Here is a 19,775-nt window from a genome sequence, read left to right on the forward strand (position 1 = left end):
ATGTGCACAACACCAAAAAATAACATTGGTCTGAGTGCGATCCAATGTTTTGTCAGATCGCACTCGGATCGATAATTGGCTGTCAGCATCTCCCCTTAAAGAGATTGTTCACTCAGAATCTCCTCCTTCTTTGTGGCAGTTTTTCTGACAATTACAGGGTTTGTCCAGGACTGATTGACACCAGGCCACACCCCACCAATCAGCTGACAACTGCTGCCCCATTGAATGGAAGTACAGAGCGTATGGAGCTGGAAAACAACAGTGTACCACTGTACACTGGTTCTTGGGTTTTGTTGTTCAGCTCCCATTGAAGTGAATCTCAGTCTTAGAGCAGAGTCACATGGCCATATAAGGATCACAACGCAATGCTTGGATTGGCCGTTGGCTCTCCCGAGCTGAGTGTGACAGATACATAGAAATACATGCCTTCACGCTCCTGTCAGGAGAGTCCGACAGCCAGTCCTAGCATTAAGTTGTGATCCTCGTCCGATTTATATGGCGGCTGCCTTTCCCCTTAGACAGCACCTTTAAGATACAGTAGATGAATTAGGTTTATCACCCAAGGATGCTACCAGTACTCTGACATTTGCACAAGCAGCAATATTAGAATATCATCAAAAAGTAAATTTATTTCAGTTCTTCAATACAAAAAGTGAAACTCATATATTATATAGAAAAATAAATTCGGCACTCCCAATTCATGCGAGAAAAATAGAAACAATTTTATTAGTGTTTAAGGTACATTCACTGATTGAACACTTGACGTTTCAGCCAACAATTAGGCCTTCATCAGAACTACAAATGGTAAAAAAACAAACAAAAAATTGTCAAAGTACAGTATACAGCTCTGGCAAAAATTAAGAGACCGCCACATCAAAACCCTGTCATGGGCAGCCCAATCTCCAGACCTGAACCCCATTGAAAACCTCTGGAAGGTAATCAGGAGGATGATGGATAGTCACAAGCCATCACACAAAGAAGAATTGCTTAAATTTCTGCGCCAGAAGCAGTGTGAAAGACTGGTGGAAAGCATGCCAAGACGCATGAAAGCTGTGATTAAAAATCATGGTTATTCCAAAAAATATTGATTTCTGAACTCTTCCTGAGTTAAAACATTAGTATTGTTGTTTCTAAATGATTATGAACTTGTTTTCTTTACATTGCTTGAGGTCTGAAAGCATTGTTGTTGTTTTTTGACCATTTTTCTTTGTCAGAAAAAAATACTAAATTTATTGCTTGGAAATTCGGAGACATGTTGTAAATTGTTCTTTTATTCTATAAACTTCTGATATTTTACTTAAAAATATACCTATAAAGAGAAAAATCAGACAAACTGAACATTTCTGATTAAGGCCTAATTGTTTGGCTGAAACGTCAAGTGTTCAATCAGTGGATGTACCTAAAACACTAATATGGGGTTCAGGTCTGGAGATTGGGCTGCCCATGACAGGGTTTTGATGTGGTGGTCTCTTAATTTTTCCCAGAGCTGTATACTGTACTTTGACAATTTTTTGGTTATTTTTTTTATCATTTGTAGTTCTGATGAAGGCCTAATTGTTTGGCTGAAAAGTCAAGTGTTCAATCAGTGGATGAAGCTAAAACACTAATAAAATTTTTCTTACATGAATTGGGAGTGCTGTATTTATTTTTGCATATTTTGGAGTAGTATTAAGGCACACCTTAATATTGGAGTGCAGCCCTATTTGCACATATATTATATAGAGTTATTACAAACACAGTGATCTACTTCAAATGTTTATTTCTGTTTATGTTGATGATTATGACTTACAGCCAATGAAAACCTCAAAAGTCATTATGTCAGTAAATTAGAATACTTTATAACACCAGCTTGAAACATGATTTTACAATCTGAAATGTTGGCCTACTGAAATGTATGCTCAGTAAATGCACTCAATACTTAGTCGGGGCTTCTTAGCATCAATCAGCCTTCCAGTTAAGGAAGTCCAGGTTGCTTTGATAGCAGCTCTTCTGCATTGTTGGTTCTAGTGTCTCTCATCTTCCTCTTGACAATACTCCATAGATTCTCTAAGCTCATGTGAGTTTGCTGGCCAATCAAACACAGTGATACTGTTGTTTTAAAACCAGGTATTGGTACTTTTGGCAGTGTGGACAGGTGCCAAGTCCTGCTGGAGAATTAAATTTCCATCTCCAAAAAGCTTGTAGGCAGAGGGAAGCATGAAGTGCTCTAAAATTTCCTGTTAGATGGCTGCGCTGACTTTGGTCTTGATAAAACACAGTGGACCTACACCAGCAGATGACATGGCTCCCCAAACCATCACTGATTGAGGAAACTTCACACTAGACCTCAAGCAGCGTGGATTGTGTGCCTCTCCATTCTTCCTCCAGACTCTGGGACCTTGATTTCCAAATTAAATGCAAAATTTACTTTCATTTGAAAACAACAACTTGGACCAGTGAGCAACAGTCCAGTTCTTTTTCTCCCTGGCCCAGGTAAGATGCTTCTGGCGTTGTCTATTGGTCATAAGTGGCTTGACACAAGGAATGCGACACTTGTAGCCCATGTCCTGGATATGTCTGTCTGTGGTGGCTCTTGAAGCAATGACTCCAGCAGCAGTCCACTCCTTGTGAATCTCCCCCAAAATTTTGAACAGCATTTTCTTACAAATCCTTTCAAGGCTGCAGTTATCCCGGTTGCTTGTGCACCTTTTTCTATCGCACTTTTTCCTTCCACTCAACTTTCCATTAATATGCTTGGATACAACACTCTGTGAACATCCAGCTTCTTTAGCAATGACCATTTGTGGCTTACCCTCCTTGGGGAATGTGTCAATGACTGCCTTCTGTACATCTGTCAAGTCATCAGTCTTCCTCATGATTGTGGAGCCTACTGAAACAGACTAAGAGACCTTTTTAAACGCTTAGGAATCCTTTGCAGGTGTTTTTTGTTAATTATTCTAATTTACTGAGATGATGACTTTTGGGTCTTCATTGGCTGTAAGCCATAATCATCAACATTAATAGAAATAAACACTTGAAATAGATCACTCTGTAATGACTCTATACACAGTTATATGAAAAAGTTTGGGCACCCCTATTAATCTTAAGCTTAATGTTTTATAAAAATTGTTTTTTTTGCAACAGCTATTTCAGTTTCATATATCTAATAACTGTTGGACACAGTAATGTTTATGCCTTGAAATGAGGTTTATTATTACTAACAGAAAATGTGCAATCTGCATTCAAACAAAATTTGACAGGTGCATAAGTATGGGCACCTCACCAGAAAAGTGACATTAATATTTAGTAGATCCTCCTTTTGCAAAAATAACAGCCTCTAGTCACTTCCTGTAGCTTTTAATGAGTTCCTGGATCCTGGATGAAGGTATTTTTGACCATTCCTCTTTACAAAACAATTCCAGTTCAGTTAAGTTTGATGATCGCCGAGCACGGACAGCCCTCTTCAAATGATCCCACAGATGTTCAATGATATTCAGGTCTGGGGACTGGAATGACCATTCCAGAACAGTGTAATTGTTCCTCTGCATGAATGCCTGAGTAGATTTGGAGTGGTGTTTTGGATCATTGTCTTGCTGAAAGATCCATCCCCTGCATAACTTCAACTTTGTCACTGTTTCATGAACATTATTGTCAGGAATCTGCTGATACTGAGAGGAATCCATGCATCCCTCAACTTTAACAAGATTCCCGGTGCCGGCATTTGCCACACAGCCCCAAAGCATGATGGAACCTCCACCAAATTTTACTGTGGGTAGCAAGTGTTTTTCTTGGAATGCTGTGTTTTTTTGCCGCCATGCATAACGCCTTTTTGTATGACCAAACAACTCAATCTTGGTTTCATCAGTCCACAGGACCTTCTTCCAAAAAGAAATTGGCTTCTCCAAATGTGCTTTTGCATACCTCAGCCGACTCTGTTTGTGGTGTGCTTGCAGAAACGGCTTCTTTCACATCACTCTCCCATACAGCTTCTCCTTGTGCAAAGTGCGTTGTATAGTTGACCGATGCACAGTGATACCATCTGCAGCAAGTTGATGCTGCAGCTCTCTGGAGGATTGTCCTTGACTGATCTCACCATTCTTTTTCTCTGCCTTTCTGATGTTTTTCTTGGCCTGTCACTTCTGGCCTTAACAAGAACTGTACCTGTGTTCTTCCATTTCCTTACTATGTTCCTCACAGTGGGAATTGACAGGTTAAATCTCTTAGACAGCTTTTTGAATCCTTCCCCTGAACAACTATGTTGAATAATCTTTGTTTTCAGATCATTTGACAGTTGTTTTGAGGAGCCCATGATGCCACTCTTCAGAGGAGATTCAAACAGGAGAACAACTTGCAAGTGGCCACTTTAAGTAGCTTTTCTCATGATTGCATACACCTGGCTATGAAGTTCAAAGCTCAATGAGGTTACAAAACCAAAAAAAGTGCTTTAGTAAGTCAGTAAAAAGTAGGTAGGAGTATTTAAAACAAGAAAATGATAAGGGTGCCCATACTTATGCACTTGTCAAATTTTGTTTGAATGCAGATTTCACATTTTCTGTTAGTACAATAAACCTCATTTCAAGGCAGAAACATTACTGTGTCCAACAGTTATTAGATATATGAAACTGAAATAGCTGTTGCAAAAAAAAACAATTTTTATAAAACATTAAGCTTAAGATTAATAGGGGTGCCCAAACTTTTTCATATAACTGTAATACATGCGTTTCGCTTTTTGTATTGAAGAACTGAAATAAATTAACTTTTTGATGATATTCTATATTTTGTGAGAAGTACCGGTATATAATTCGTGCAGTGCATGTGTAGTTTAATGTTAATGGATTTAGATTAATAATTAAATAACTTAAAGAAAATAATGGCGTGGGGTCCCCTGAAATTTTAGTAACCAGTAGAGGGAAAGGGGACAGCTGGGGGCAGATGTTTCTAGCCTGGGAAGGGATAATTCCCATGGAGCTTCTCAGGCGATTAATATCAGCTCATAACAGAATACTTAACTTTTACTGTTTTTTAACCCCTTTCAGACCCCAAGCCTGGTTTCACCTTCATGATCAGGCCAAATTTAACAATTCTGACCAGTGTAATTTTATTAATAACTCTGGAACGCTTCAACGGATCCCACTGAATTTTAGATAGCTTTTTTTTATATACATATTGTACTTCATGATAGTGGTACATTTTATTCAATAATGATTGGTATTTCTTTGTGGAAAAAAAAACAAAACAGTAATTTAGCAAATTTTTTAAAATTTTGCATTTTTCAAACTTTTAATTTTTATGCCTTTAAATCAGAGATTTTTTCACACAAAATCTATTTATATAATTGCCTTGTAATGTTTTCATTTCCTGTTCTGTCCAGATGTCACCGTATCCCAGAATTCCAAGCGAAGGAAGTTCACCGACTGCCATATTGGGACATTCAAGTGATGGGTGTCTCAATATGGAAACTGCTGCTGGTACCAACCCATTGCGCGGTACCACCAGCGGAACACCATCGCACTACACACACACACTCTATAAGCCGTACGCACCACACACATACACACACATACTCACACACTCACTCACACACTCACACTCACAACACACTCACACTCTTATACACTCATGCAGCCTCTTGCAAGGTACCACCAGCAGAACACCGTCGCGAACACGCCGCTGCCGGGATCAGCCGAATGATTCACTGACTGCCGCCATCTTTGTACAGGAGAAGCGCATGCAGAGTTTTAATGTGGCCGCCACTATCGGTCTGCACAAAGATGGCGGGGGTCTGATTTCCTGCGCCTGCGCGAATTACGTGCAGGTGCAGTGAATCATTCGACTGATCCTGGCGGCAGATGCGCGACGTGTCTACAGGAAGAGGAAGCTGGTCACGTTAAAGGGGTTTTCCCATGAACGAAAGTTCATTTTAAAAATTTACTGTGTCTGACCGTGTATGGAGCATACCACATCTCCTGGGCAGGGGAGGAAGCAAAAGACAATACTGACATTACAGCAGGAGGTCACAGTGGATTCATTTTGTGAGGTAAAATATTTCACTGACTGTTTTTAAAAAATATTTTACCTCACAAAATGTATCCTCTGTGATCTCCTGCTGTAATGTCAGTATTGTCTTTTGCTTCCTCCCCTGCCCAAGAGCTGTGGTATGTTCTGTACATGGTCAGACACAGGGGTGAGAGTTTCTGACCATGTTCGGAGTATACCACATCTCCTGCTGTAATGTCAGTATTGTCTTTGAGGGGAGAACACAGCACAGGAAGGAGAGAGACGGGGTAGCACATGGGGTAGACAGGTCAAAGAGAGCACAGACGGGAGGTCAGCACATGGGGAAAAAGAGAGTGGTTAGGTGGGTGAGCACATGGGGGGGAGATTCTCAACGCTGCAAAGCCTGCCCCCATCGCAACATTACCGCCCTCCCGATGCGATAGCATCGGGCCTCCATCTAGTAGCTAATAAATACAATTTCCCACATGTCTACTTTACATCAGCACAATTTTTTAAATACGTTTTTTTTTGTTAGGAAGTAAGAAGGGTTAAAAGTTGACCAGCGATTTCTCATTTTTCAGCAACATTTACAAAACCATTTTTTTTAGGGACCACATTACATTTCATGTGACTTTGAAGGGTCTATATGACATAAAATATTCAAAAGTGACACCATTCTAAATACTGCACCCCTCAAGGTGCTCAAAACCACATTCAAGAAGTTTATTAACCCTTCAGGTGCTTCACAGGAATTTTTAAAATGTGTAAGAAAATAATGAGCATTTAACTTTATCACAGAAATTTTACTTTAGACCCAATTTTTTTATTTTAACAAGATAACAGGAAAAAGTGGACTCAAAATGTTTCTGCAATTTCTACTGAGCATGTCGATAACCCATATGTGGGGGAAAACCACTGTTTGGGTGCATGGCAGGGCTCAGAAGGGAGAGATTGCCATTTGACTTTTTAAATATAAAATTTGTTGTAATAATTAGAGGATGCCATGTAGTGTTTGGAAAGCCCCTGATGTGCCTAAACAGTGGAAACCATCCATAAGTGACATCATTTTGTAAACTAGACACTTCAGGAAACTTATCTAGATTTATGCTGAGCACCTTGAACCTCCAAGTGATTCACAGAAGTTTATAACGTAGAGTAATGGATGTTGAGTGAAAATTGCAAACTGCCGTTGTAGTGACCAGTACGTTGTAGTGACCAGTACATTGTGCCCAGCTCTTGCTTCTGGAGACTAACACCCGTAAATTAGGCGGGCTCTCATTGCTACAGAAATGTCAAACATGTGGATGCTAAATGTGGTTTAGGCACACTGTGGGGCTCAGGAGGGAGAGGGGAATGTAAATTAGGGAGCGCAAAATTTGCTGAATTTATTTTGGGGTGGACGAGGAGCCATTTTGCTTTTCCAGAGCCTATGTGCTACCAGTAATGTGGAAGCCCCTTATATTTCCATTGACAGATGAAGGACCTGAGTGGAGGCATTCTTTGTGGATTAAGTTGAAGCTTTTATTGGGAACATTTTACATAATGTTTCGGATCACATTTATACTATGCTCAACGCTTTGCACTTACTTTAGGGTTTCCATCTAAATCTCCGACTGACGTTATTCAGATGAAACCCCCGAAGGATCCATTCACTATAATGAGCCAGCAGAGTTACCTCTGTTCAGAAATGTCCTATTTTTCAGAAGTGGACAAAACTGTGGCGGACTGCGTTTTTAAGCACGCCTAAAAAGACAGACACCACATAGGCCAGATGGTGTCCACAGGTCCTATGGTGTCCACAGTGTGTTAAAACCCCAATGCAAGCAATCAGAGCAGAGCACAGGATAGATGTGCGCCGAGCCTTACCGCAATCTTTGGGAGGCAGAATGAACAAATCAACAGCAGGTGAAGAATTGGTTTTATTTAATTTTTACTCCATTTCTTGTGCGGTATAAGTGATTAGACTACTTTATTCTTCGGCTTGATGCGATTACAGCGATACCAGATTTATATCGGGTTTTTATGTGTGGCTGCTGTCACACACTAAAAGACGCTTATTTTTGCAAGAACTAGTTCTTGCATCACCATATGTTGAGAGAAATCATTTTCCTATTTTTCGGCTTACACATTCATGTGACAGCTTGTATTTTGTGGGACGAGTTGATGAGTTGATGTTTTTATTGGTACCATTTTCGGGCACATAACTTTTTGTGAAGCAGAATTAACAAAAATAAGCAATTCAGGATTTTTTTCATGTCGTTCCGCATGTGAAATTGATAAGGCAGCTTTATTCTTCAGGAAGGAACGATTACAGCAATACCACATTTATATCTTTTTTTAGGTTTTGGTGCTTTTACATAATAAAAACTATTTTATAGAAAAAATAATTATGGTGGTTTATTATTTTTTGTCTTTTACAGGGGACATGGGCATGGAGGATTATCTTACTGTCGGACAGGTGAGGAATATAGTGGTTCCATTTTTTTGTTTTTTTTACAGGGGACATGGGCTTCAGTGGATTAGGCGTAAAGGTGAGCATAGCTTTGTTTTTTCACTTTGATTTCAAATAAAGGTGACAGTGTCTTTATTTCTATTACATTATTTTATGCTGGGTGTTTTGTATTTACATTATGAATATGGGGTCAGCAATGGGGGCGTCTTACAGATGCCTCTTAATTACTAATCCCTGGGCTTGATGTCACCTGGCAATACAAAGCTGACAACAACCCCAATACTATCACCTCACTTGCCACCACACCAGGAAAATGGGAAGAGCGGAGGTTAAGCGCCAGAATTGGCGCATCTTATGGATGCCCAGCCTATTAATATCAGCCCAAAGCTGCCTGCCTAGCCTTTGCAGGTTATTAACTATAGGGGAACCCCACTTCATTCTCTTTTGGGGTCCCCTATTTTAATAGCCAGTAAAGGCTAAGTATACAGCTATGAACTGATATTAACCCCTTCCCGACCTGTGACACAGCGTATGCGTCATGAAAGTCGGTGCCAATCCGACCTGTGACGCATATGCTGTGTCACAGAATGATCGCGTCCCTGCAGATCGGGTGAAAGGGTTAACTCCCATTTCACCCGACATGCAGGGACAGGGGGAGTGGTACTTCAGCCCAGGGGGGGTGGCTTCACCCCCCCCCCCCGTAGCTACGATCGCTCTGATTGGCTGTTGAAAGTGAAACTGCCAATCAGAGCGATTTGTAATATTTCACCTAAAAAACTGGTGAAATATTACAATCCAGCCATGGCCGATGCTGCAATATCATCGGCCATGGCTGGAAACACTGATGTGATCCCCCCCACCCCACCGATCGCCCCCCCAAGCCACCGATCTGTGGTCCACTCCCCTCCGTCTTGTGCTCCGCTCCCCCGTCCTCCTGTCCGCTCCCCCCGTGCTCCTATGCCACCCCCCCGTGCTCCGACGCCCCCCCCGTGCCCCGATCTCCACCCCCTTATACTGACCGAGGCTCCCGGTGTCCATCCGTCTTCTCCATGGGCGCCGCCATCTTCTAAAATGGCGGGCGCATGCGCAGTGCGCCCGCCGAATCTGCCGGCCGGCAGATTCGTTCCAGGTATAGTTTGATCACTGTGATATAACCTATCACAGTGATCAAAATAAAAAAAATAGTAAATGACCCCCCCCCTTTATCACCCCCATAGGTAGGGACAATAATAAAAAAAAGAAAATATATTTTTTTCTTTTTCCACTAGGGTTAGGGTTAGAACTAGGGTTAGAACTAGGGGTAGGGTTAGGGTTAGGGGTAGGGTTAGGGGTAGGGTTAGGGCATGTGCACACAGTGCGGATTTGGCTGCGGATCCGCAGCGGATTGGCCGCGGATCCGCAGCGGATTGGCCGCGGATCCACAGCGGATCCGCAGCGGATTGGCTGCTGCGAATTCGTAGCAGTTTTCCATCAGGTTTACAGTACCATGTACACCTATGGAAAACCAAATCCGCTGAGCCCATGGTGCGGAAAATTCCGTGCGGAAACTCTGCGTTGTATTTTCCGCAGCAAGTCAATTCTTTGTGCGGATTCCGCAGCATTTTACACCTGTTCCACAATAGGAATCTGCAGGTGAAATCCGCACAAAAAAACACTGGAAATCCGCTGTAAATCCGCAGGTAAAACGCAGTGCCTTTTACCTGCAGATTTTTCAAAAATCGTGCGGAAAAATCTCACACGAATCCGCAACGTGGGCACATAGCCTTAGGGTTAGGGTTGGAATTAGGGCTAGGGTTGGAAATAGGGTTAAGATTAGGCTTGTGGTTAGGGTTACGGATAGGGTTAGGAGTGTGTTGGGGTTACAGTTGTGGTTAGGGTTGGGATTAGGGTTAGGGTTGGGATTAGGGTTAGGATTAGGGTGAGGGTTGGGATTAGGGTTACGGGTGTGTTGGGGTTAGGGTTGTGGTTAGGGGTGTGTTGGGGTTAGGGTTGTGATTAGGGTTATGGCTACAGTTGGGATTAGGGTTAGGGGTGTGTTGGGGTTAGTGTTGAAGTTAGAATTGAGGGGTTTCCACTGTTTGGGCACATCAGGGGTCTCCAAACGCAACATGGCACCACCATTGATTCCAGCCAATCTTGCGTTCAAAAAGTCAAATGGTGCTCCCTCCCTTCCAAGCCTCGACGTGCGCCCAAACAGTGGTTTACCCCCACATATTGGGTACCAGCGTACTCAGGACAAACTGGGCAACAACTGTTGGGGTCCAATTTCCCCTGTTACCCTTGCAAAAATAAAAAATTACTTGCTAAAACATAATTTTTGAGGAAAGAACAATTATTTTTTATTTTCACGGCTCTGCGTTATAAACTTCTGTGAAGCACTTGGGGGTTGAAAGTGCTCACCACACATCTAGATAAGTTCCTTGGGGGGTCTAGTTTCCAAAATGGGGTCACTTCTGGGGGAGCTCCAATGTTTAGGCACACGGGGGCTCTCCAAACGTGACATGGTGTCCGCTAAAGATTGGAGCCAATTTTTCATTCAAAAAGTCAAATGGCGCTCCTTCCCTTCCGAGCCCTGCCGTGCGCCCAAACAGTGGTTTACCCCCACATATGAGGTATCAACGTACTCAGGACAAATTGGACAACAACGTTCGTGGTCCAGTTTCTCCTTTTACCCTTGGGAAAATAAAAAACTGTTGCAAAAAGATCATTTTTGTGACTAAAAAGTTAAATGTTAATTTTTTACTTCCATGTTGCTTCTGCTGCTGTGAAACACCTGAAGGGTTAATAAACTTCTTGAATGTGGTTTTGAGCACCTTGAGGGGTGCAGTTTTTAGAATGGTGTCACTTTTGGGTATTTTCAGCCATATAGAACCCTCAAAATGACTTCAAATGTGAGGTGGTCCCTAAAAAAATGGTTTTGTAAATTTTGTTGTAAAAATGAGAAATCACTGGTCAAATTTTAACCCTTATAACTTCCTAGCAAAAAAAAAATTTGTTTCCAAAATTGTGCTGATGTAAAGTAGACATGTGGGAAATGTTATTTATTAACTATTTTGTGTCACATAACTCTCTGGTTTAACAGAATAAAAATTCAAAATGTGAAAATTGCGAAATTTTCAAAATTTTTGCCAAATTTCCGTTTTTTTCACAAATAAACTCAGAAATTATCGACCTAAATTTACCTCTAACATGAAGCCCAATATGTCACGAAAAAACAATCTCAGAATCGCTAAGATCCGTTGAAGCGTTCCTGAGTTATTACCTCATAAAGGAACACTGGTCAGAATTGCAAAAAACGGCCAGGTCATTAAGGTCAAAATAGGCTGGGTCATGAAGGGGTTAATAGCCTGGGAAGTTCCATGTTTATTACCCCCTTCACAGGCTAGAAACATCTGCTGCAGCTGTTGGCTTTCGCTCAGCTGTTTATTAAACTTTGGTGGGATCCCACGTCATTTTTTTCTGTAATTTGACTTATTAATTAAATACATGTACAGTAAGCTAGACACGCACTGTACTAATTATACATGTCACTCAAATATTTCTATCCATCTATTTATCTATATACCGTGGGTATGGAAAGTATTCAAACCGCTCTAAATTTTTCACTCTTTGTTTCATTGCAGCCATTTGGTAAATTCAAAAAAGTTCATTTTTTTTCACATTAATGTACACTCTGCACCCCATCTTGACTGAAAAAAAAAATGTAGAATTTTTTGAAAATTTAATAAAAAAGAAATATCACATTGTTACAAGTATTCAGCCCCTTTGCTCAGACACTCACATTTACCGTATTTTTTGGCGTATAAAACGACTGGGCGTATAACACGACTGGGCGTATAAGACGACCCCCAACTTTTCGGGGGTCATCTCATACACCGGGTGTCGTCTTATACGGCGTGTGCAGGGAGCGGCCCCGGATGGTACCCAGGGTTTGGAGGAGAGGAGGCTCTCCTTCAGGCCCTGGGATCCATCTTCGTGTAAAAAAATTAAAATAAAATAAAAAATATGGATATACTTACCTTCCGATGGCCCCCGGAGTTCTCCCGGCCGTCAGCGGTGCATGCGGCGCCTTCCGTTCCCAAGGATGCATTGCGATCCTCTCCTCCAGACCCTGGGAACCATCCGGGAACGCTCCCTGCACATGCCATACCCGGCGTATAAGAGGACCCCCGACTTTTGAGAAGATTTTCAAGAGTTAAAAAGTCGTCTTATACGCCAGAAAATACGGTAAGTCACATGCTGTCCATTTCCTAGTGATCCTCCTTGAGATGGTTCTACTCTTTCATTGGAGTCCAGCTCTGTTAACTTAAACTGATAGGACTTGATTTGGAAAGGCACACACCTGTCTATACAAGTCCTCACAGCTCACAATGCATGTCACACCAAATGAGAATCATGAGGTCAAAGGAACTGGCTAACGAGCTCAGAGACATAATTGTGGCAAGGCACAGATCTGGCCAAGGTTACAACAGAATATCTGCAGTACTCAAAGTTTCTAAGAGCACAGTGGCCTCCATAATCCTTAAATGGAAGACGTTTGAGACCACCAGAAGTCTTCCTAGGCCTGGCTGTCCAGCCAAACTGAGCAATTGTGGGGGAAGAGCTTTGGTGAGAGAGGTAAAGAAGAACCCCAAGATCACTGTGGCTGAGCTACAGAGATGCAGTAGGGAGATGGGAGAAAGTGCCACAAAGTCAACTATCACTGCAGCCGTCCACCAGTCAGGCCTTTATGGCAGAGTGGCCTGACGGAAGACTCTCTTCAGTGCAAGACATATGAAAGCCTGCATAGTTTGCTAAAAAACACATGAAGGACCCCCAGACTATGAGAAATAAGATTCTCTGGTCTGATGAGATGAAGATAGATCTTTTTGGTGACAATTCTAAGCGGTATGTGTGGAGAAAACCAGGCACTGCTCATCACCTGCCCAATACACTCCCAACAGTGAAACATGCCGGTGGCAGCATTATGCTATGGGGGTGTTTTACAGCTGCAGGGACAGGACGACTGGTTGTCATTGAAGGAAGCATGAATGAGGCCAAGTACAGAGATATCCTGGATGAAAACCCCTTCCAGAATGCTCTGGACCTCAGACTTGGCTGAAGGTTCACCTTCCAACAAGACAATGACCCTAAGCACACAGCTAAAATAACAAAGGAGTGGCTTCAAAACAACTCTATGACTATTCTTGACTGGCCCAGCCAGTGCCCTGACCTAAACCCAATTGAGCATCTCTGGAGAGACCTGAAAATGGCTGTCCACCAATGTTCACCATCCAACCTGACGGAACTGGAGAGGATCTGCAAGGAAGAATAGCAGAGGATCCCCAAATCCAGGTGTGAAAAACTTGTTGGATCATTCCCAAGAAGACTCATGGCTGTAATAGCTCAAAAGGCTGCATCTACTCAATACTGAGCAAAGGGTCTGAATACTTATGACCATGTGATATTTTAGTTTTTCTTTTTTAACAAATTTGGAAAAATTACTACATTTCTGTTTTTTTTCAGTCAAGATGGGGTGCAGAGTGTACATTAACCCCTTTCTGACCTCGGACGGGATAGTACGTCCGTGGTCAGAAGCCCCGCTTTGATGGGGGCTCCGCGGTGAGCCCGCATCAAAGCCGGGACATGTCAGCTGTTTTGAACAGCTGACATGTGCCCGCAATAGCGGCGGGTGAAATCGCGATTCACCTTGAGTCCTTGAGACCTCTATGGTTACTGATCCCCGGCAGCTGTGAGCGCCACCCTGTGGTCGGCGCTCATAGCACACCTGCATTTCTGCTACATAGCAGCGAACATCAGATCGCTGCTATGTAGCAGAGCCGATCGTGTTGTGCCAGCTTCTAGCCTCCTATGGAGGCTATTGAAGCATGGCAAAAGTAAAAAAAAAAAGTAAAAAAAAATGTGAAAAAAATAAAAAATATATAAAAGTTTAAATCACCCCCCTTTCGCCCCATTCAAAATAAATCAATAAAAAAAAATCAAACCTACACATATTTGGTATCGCCGTGTTCAGAATCGCCTGATCTATCAATAAAAAAAAGCATTAACCTGATCGCTAAAAAGCGTAACGAGAAAAAAATTAGAAACGCCAGAATTACGTTTTTTTGGTCGCCGCGACATTGCATTAAAATGCAATAACGGGCGATCAAAAGAACGTATCTGCACCGTAATGGTATCATTAAAAACGCCAGCTCGGCACGCAAAACATAAGCCCTCATCCGACCGCAGATCATGAAAAATGGAGACGCTACGAGTATCGGAATATGGCGCAATTTTTTTTTTTCTTAGCAAAGTTTAGAATTTTTTTTCACCACTTAGATAAAAAATAACCTAGTCATGTTAGGTGTCTATGAACTCGTAATGACCTGGAGAATCATAATGGCAGTCAGTTTTAGCATTTAGTGAACCTAGCAAAAAAGCCAAACAAAAAACAAGTGTGGGACTGCACTTTTTTTGCAATTTCACCGCACTTGGAATTTCTTTCCCGTTTTCTAGTACACGACATGGTAAAACCAATGATGTCGTTCAGAAGTACAACTCGTCCCGCAAAAAATAAGCCCTCACATGGCCAAATTGACGGAAAAATAAAAAAGTTATGGCTCTGGGAAGGAGGGGAGCGAAAAACAAACACGGAAAAACGGAAAATCCCAAGGTCATGAAGGGGTTAATGAGAACAAAAAAACTTTTTTGAATTTACCAAATGGCTGCAATGAAACAAAGAGTGAAAAATTTAAAGGGTTATGCATACCCACTGTATACTGAAAATTAGTTAGTTTGAAAACTATCTTTAAATGACAGAGAATTACTCTATGTAAAAGCTAATGTTAAAATTGCATTGCATACAGATTCGGCGCTGCAGCTGCATGTGTTGCGGCTGTGTAACAGTCACAGCACATGCATGGAGAGTCTGTTTGTTGGGCTCTGCATTCATGTGCTGTGACTGTCACACAGCCGTGACATAGGCAGCTGCAGAGCTGATTGGCCGGCGCTATCCAGGTTCCCTCTGCAGCTTATTCGGTAAGCGCTATAGCTTGCCAAATAAGAGGGAACTCGAACAAATTTGCTCAACTCTAGTGAAAATACATGTAACCCACACATGACTTTATCAATAAAGTTTTATTAAAGTTAAGTAACAAAATGTATCCAAAACATGACAAACCAAAAGGAGACAAAAAACGCAGCTCAAAAAATGTTATAAAAATGCATGTAAAATCTGTAACATCAAAAAATAAATCATTGTAGAACCTTGTTCACTGATGTGTGCTGCCAGTGGGAGAACTGGAAAGCACATTGACCAATGTCACTCAATAGAGCTGTTTAGAACAGTTTTCTCATGTGGACCAAATGTCTTTGTGAAAACATATATTGAATGAGAATACTTCAAGTCTATGAGTGTGCAAACAAAAATCCAGTCCCAAATAGATCATACATACAGTATCTGATTTTTACGGATACACTGCCATTATTAGCAAAGGAAACTGTATTAAATCATCTATCTATATATATAATTGTCTAAGGAGTACTTCCGTCTTTCTGTCTGCAACTTCCGTCACGGATATTCATTCGCTGATTGGTCTCGCCAGCTGCCTGTCATGGCTGCCGCGACCAATCAGCGACGGGCACAGTCCGATTAGTCCCTCCCTACTCCCCTGCAGTCACTGCCCGGCGCCCGCTCCATACTCCCCGCAATCACGGCTCACACAGGGTTAATGCCAGCAGTAACGGACCGCATTATGCCGCGGGTAACTCACTCCGTTACCGCCGCTATTAACCCTGTGTGACCAAGTTTTTACTATTGAGGCTGCCTATGCATCACACTCTCGGACCGGAAGCTGCCGCCTGAACCGAACACAAGCGACAGAACTAGAAGGGGCCCCTCGGAAGGTGAGTATATGTTTATTTTTTATTTTTTAACCTGTGACATACGTGGCTGGGCAATATACTACGTGGCTGGGCAATATACTACGTGGCTCTGTGCTATATACTACGTGGCTCTGTGCTGTATACTACGTCACTGGGCAATATACTACGTGGCTCTGTGCTGTATACTACGTCACTGGGCAATATACTACGTCGCTGTGCAATATACTACGTGGCTCTGTGCTGTATACTACGTCACTGGGCAATATACTACATGGCTCTGTGCTGTATACTACGTCACTGGGCAATATACTATATCACTGGCCAATATACTACGTCACTGGGCAATATACTACGTGGCTCTGTGCTATATACTACGTGGCTCTGTGCTATATACTACGTGGCTCTGTGCTATATACTACGTCACTGGGCAATATACTACGTCGCTGGGCAATATACTACGTGGCTGGGCAATATACGACGTAACTGGGCAATATACTACGTGGCTCTGTGCTGTATACTACGTCGCTGTGCAATATACTACGTGGCTCTGTGCTGTATACTACGTAACTGGGCAATATACTACGTAACTGGGCAATATACTACGTAACTGGGCAATATACTATGTCACTGGGCAATATACTACGTAACTGGGCAATATACTACGTAACTGGGCAATATACTACGTCACTGGGCAATATACTACGTAACTGGGCAATATACTACGTAACTGGGCAATATACTATGTCACTGGGCAATATACTACGTCACTGGGCAATATACTACGTCACTGGGCAATATACTACGTGGACATGCATATTCTAGAATACCCGATGCGTTAGAATCGGGCCACCATCTAGTAGTTTATAATTTTGTTGCCACACGGACGTTAAATACAGACACACGTATAGTACAAGGACGACAATACAAATTAAAATTGTTTTCTGGATGAAAATTCGACATTTTTTTTACCCTTGTCTGATCCCGGACTAAGGGTACATTCACACAGATTTTTACTACGTGGATTTTGATGCAGATCCGCTTCAAAATCCACATTAAAAATGCTTCATAAATATACTTTGAAAATTCTTTGATGTGGATTTTAAAGTGTATCCTCCTCAAATTCCATGTAAAAAAATGGAATTGTATTTTCACCTCTCATATTACTAGAAAAAAAAGGTAGCCTTATAAATCTGGACTATATGTGATCAGATAGTGGTTGTATACAGATCCAACCCCCTAAGGTCAGAAAAAGGCAACACAAAATGTTCTCGGTACAGAATGCATTTTTTACAGGCACATTTGAAAGCTATAATAAATTATTAAAGGGTTTTCATAGAAGATAACCGATCACTCAACCACAGGATAGGTGATGATAACTTATAGATCTCTGGAGGTCCAACAATTGGGAACAATTGGCAGAGTGGGGGACTTTTATCCCTGTTAATATGCAGAATGTATGCTCGACTACCAGTCCATTCATTTCCAATGGGGCTACCAGAAAAAGCTGAGCAAGGACCCATGGACCTCAGTAGTCCCATAGGGAATGAATGGAGCAGCTTTCAGGCATGTGTGCAGCCGCTCTCTTCTAAATAAAAGGACCCCTTTTTGGATAAAAGTGCCCTGTTCTGCCAAATGGTGTGGATCCCAGTGGTTGGACACCAACTGATCTATACGTTATTACCTCTCCTGTTCTCAGGTGATAATTTATGCTCTCAGGACAACCCCTTTAAGATTATAAATGAGGTGTGTACAGCTTACAATATTAATATGCATACATTAGCAGCAATTGTAAAATGGTAATATTAGAATAATATGGACACGAGCATCCAGCCTTCAAATAAAAATCACAAAAGCCGGACATTTTTTTACTCACAGTAGAAAAAAGTGCCCAAATTGTTCATTTGGAGCATATTATAAAAATGCTCCTGACTCTAATTGTTAGAAATGTATTTTTAATATTGCGTGCACTTTAAGGCCCATTTACACAGAATGAGTTTTCATTCATGCAACCAATAATCTGAGAACTTTATGACAATCACTGTAAATAGCCAAAGTGATAATTTACAACAGATTAGTGTGTTTTTTGTAGAGAAAAATGAATGCGTAAAAAATAATGTTGCCAGCTGGTGCCGGTTAATCCCTGCTCCATAATGATGGTCTTCTATGTCTACAGAAATCTGACAAATAATTCTGTATTCACTCACAAAACTTGGTGTGTGGGTGTGTGAACAACGAGGATTAAGTATCAACCCTCAATAAAAACACTTTTTCTAATGGCAATTGTACAGCAATGGCAGATCTGTCAGTGGGAAGAAGAATGAGGCAAAAGGTTAACTTCTAGCTAATAATTTGGTGGACACTTCAAAAATTAAATGACAGATATCTGTAAAAAAAGATATTTGTAAAGTCTAATGCAGAACATAGCCATCAGAAACAAAGCAAGAGTTCTCCAGGAGAATATGGCATAGTAATTACCACCATAGTTATTATTAACTAAGGCATCAGGGATCCGGACCTTACAAAGCTCTACCTGGTTGCCAACTGAGGCTCTAATATAAGGTGACCTACAGGTCCTTCTCAAAAAATTAGCATATAGTGTTAAATTTCATTATTTACCATAATGTAATGATTACAATTAAACTTTCATATATTATAGATTCATTATCCACCAACTGAAATTTGTCAGGTCTTTTATTGTTTTAATACTGATGATTTTGGCCTACAACTCCTGATAACCCAAAAAACCTGTCTCAATAAATTAGCATATTTCACCCGTCCAATCAAATAAAAGTGTTTTTTAATAACAAACAAAAAAACCATCAAATAATAATGTTCAGTTATGCACTCAATACTTGGTCGGGAATCCTTTGGCAGAAATGACTGCTTCAATGCGGCGTGGCATGGAGGCAATCAGCCTGTGACACTGCTGAGATGTTATGGAGGCCCAGGATGCTTCAATAGCGGCCTTAAGCTCATCCAGAGTGTTGGGTCTTGCGTCTCTCAACTTTCTCTTCACAATATCCCACAGATTCTCTATGGGGTTCAGGTCAGGAGAGTTGGCAGGCCAATTGAGCACAGTAATACCATGGTCAGTAAACCATTTACCAGTGGTTTTGGCACTGTGAGCAGGTGCCAGGTCGTGCTGAAAAATTAAATCTTCATCTCCATAAAGCATTTCAGCCGATGGAAGCATGAAGTGCTCCAAAATCTCCTGATAGCTAGCTGCATTGACCCTGCCCTTGATGAAACACAGTGGACCAACACCAGCAGCTGACATGGCACCCCACACCATCACTGACTGTGGGTACTTGACACTGGACTTCAGGCATTTTGGCATTTCCTTCTCCCCAGTCTTCCTCCAGACTCTGGCACCTTGATTTCCGAATGACATGCAAAATTTGCTTTCATCAGAAAAAAGTACTTGGGACCACTTAGCAACAGTCCAGTGCTGCTTCTCTGTAGCCCAGGTCAGGCGCTTCTGCCG

The 19,775-nt window shown here is 41.7% G+C and overlaps 1 protein-coding gene across 17 annotated transcripts in view; it reads right to left on the reverse strand.

Moving 5' to 3' along the window:
- SRCIN1 (SRC kinase signaling inhibitor 1) overlaps nt 1–19,775 on the reverse strand; it is a 608,732-nt gene that overhangs the window by 60,662 nt on the left and 528,295 nt on the right. The window lies entirely within an intron of this gene.

The sequence above is a fragment of the Ranitomeya variabilis genome, chromosome 4 (genome assembly GCF_051348905.1).
Source record: "Ranitomeya variabilis isolate aRanVar5 chromosome 4, aRanVar5.hap1, whole genome shotgun sequence".
NCBI classification, from domain to species: Eukaryota; Metazoa; Chordata; class Amphibia; order Anura; family Dendrobatidae; genus Ranitomeya; species Ranitomeya variabilis.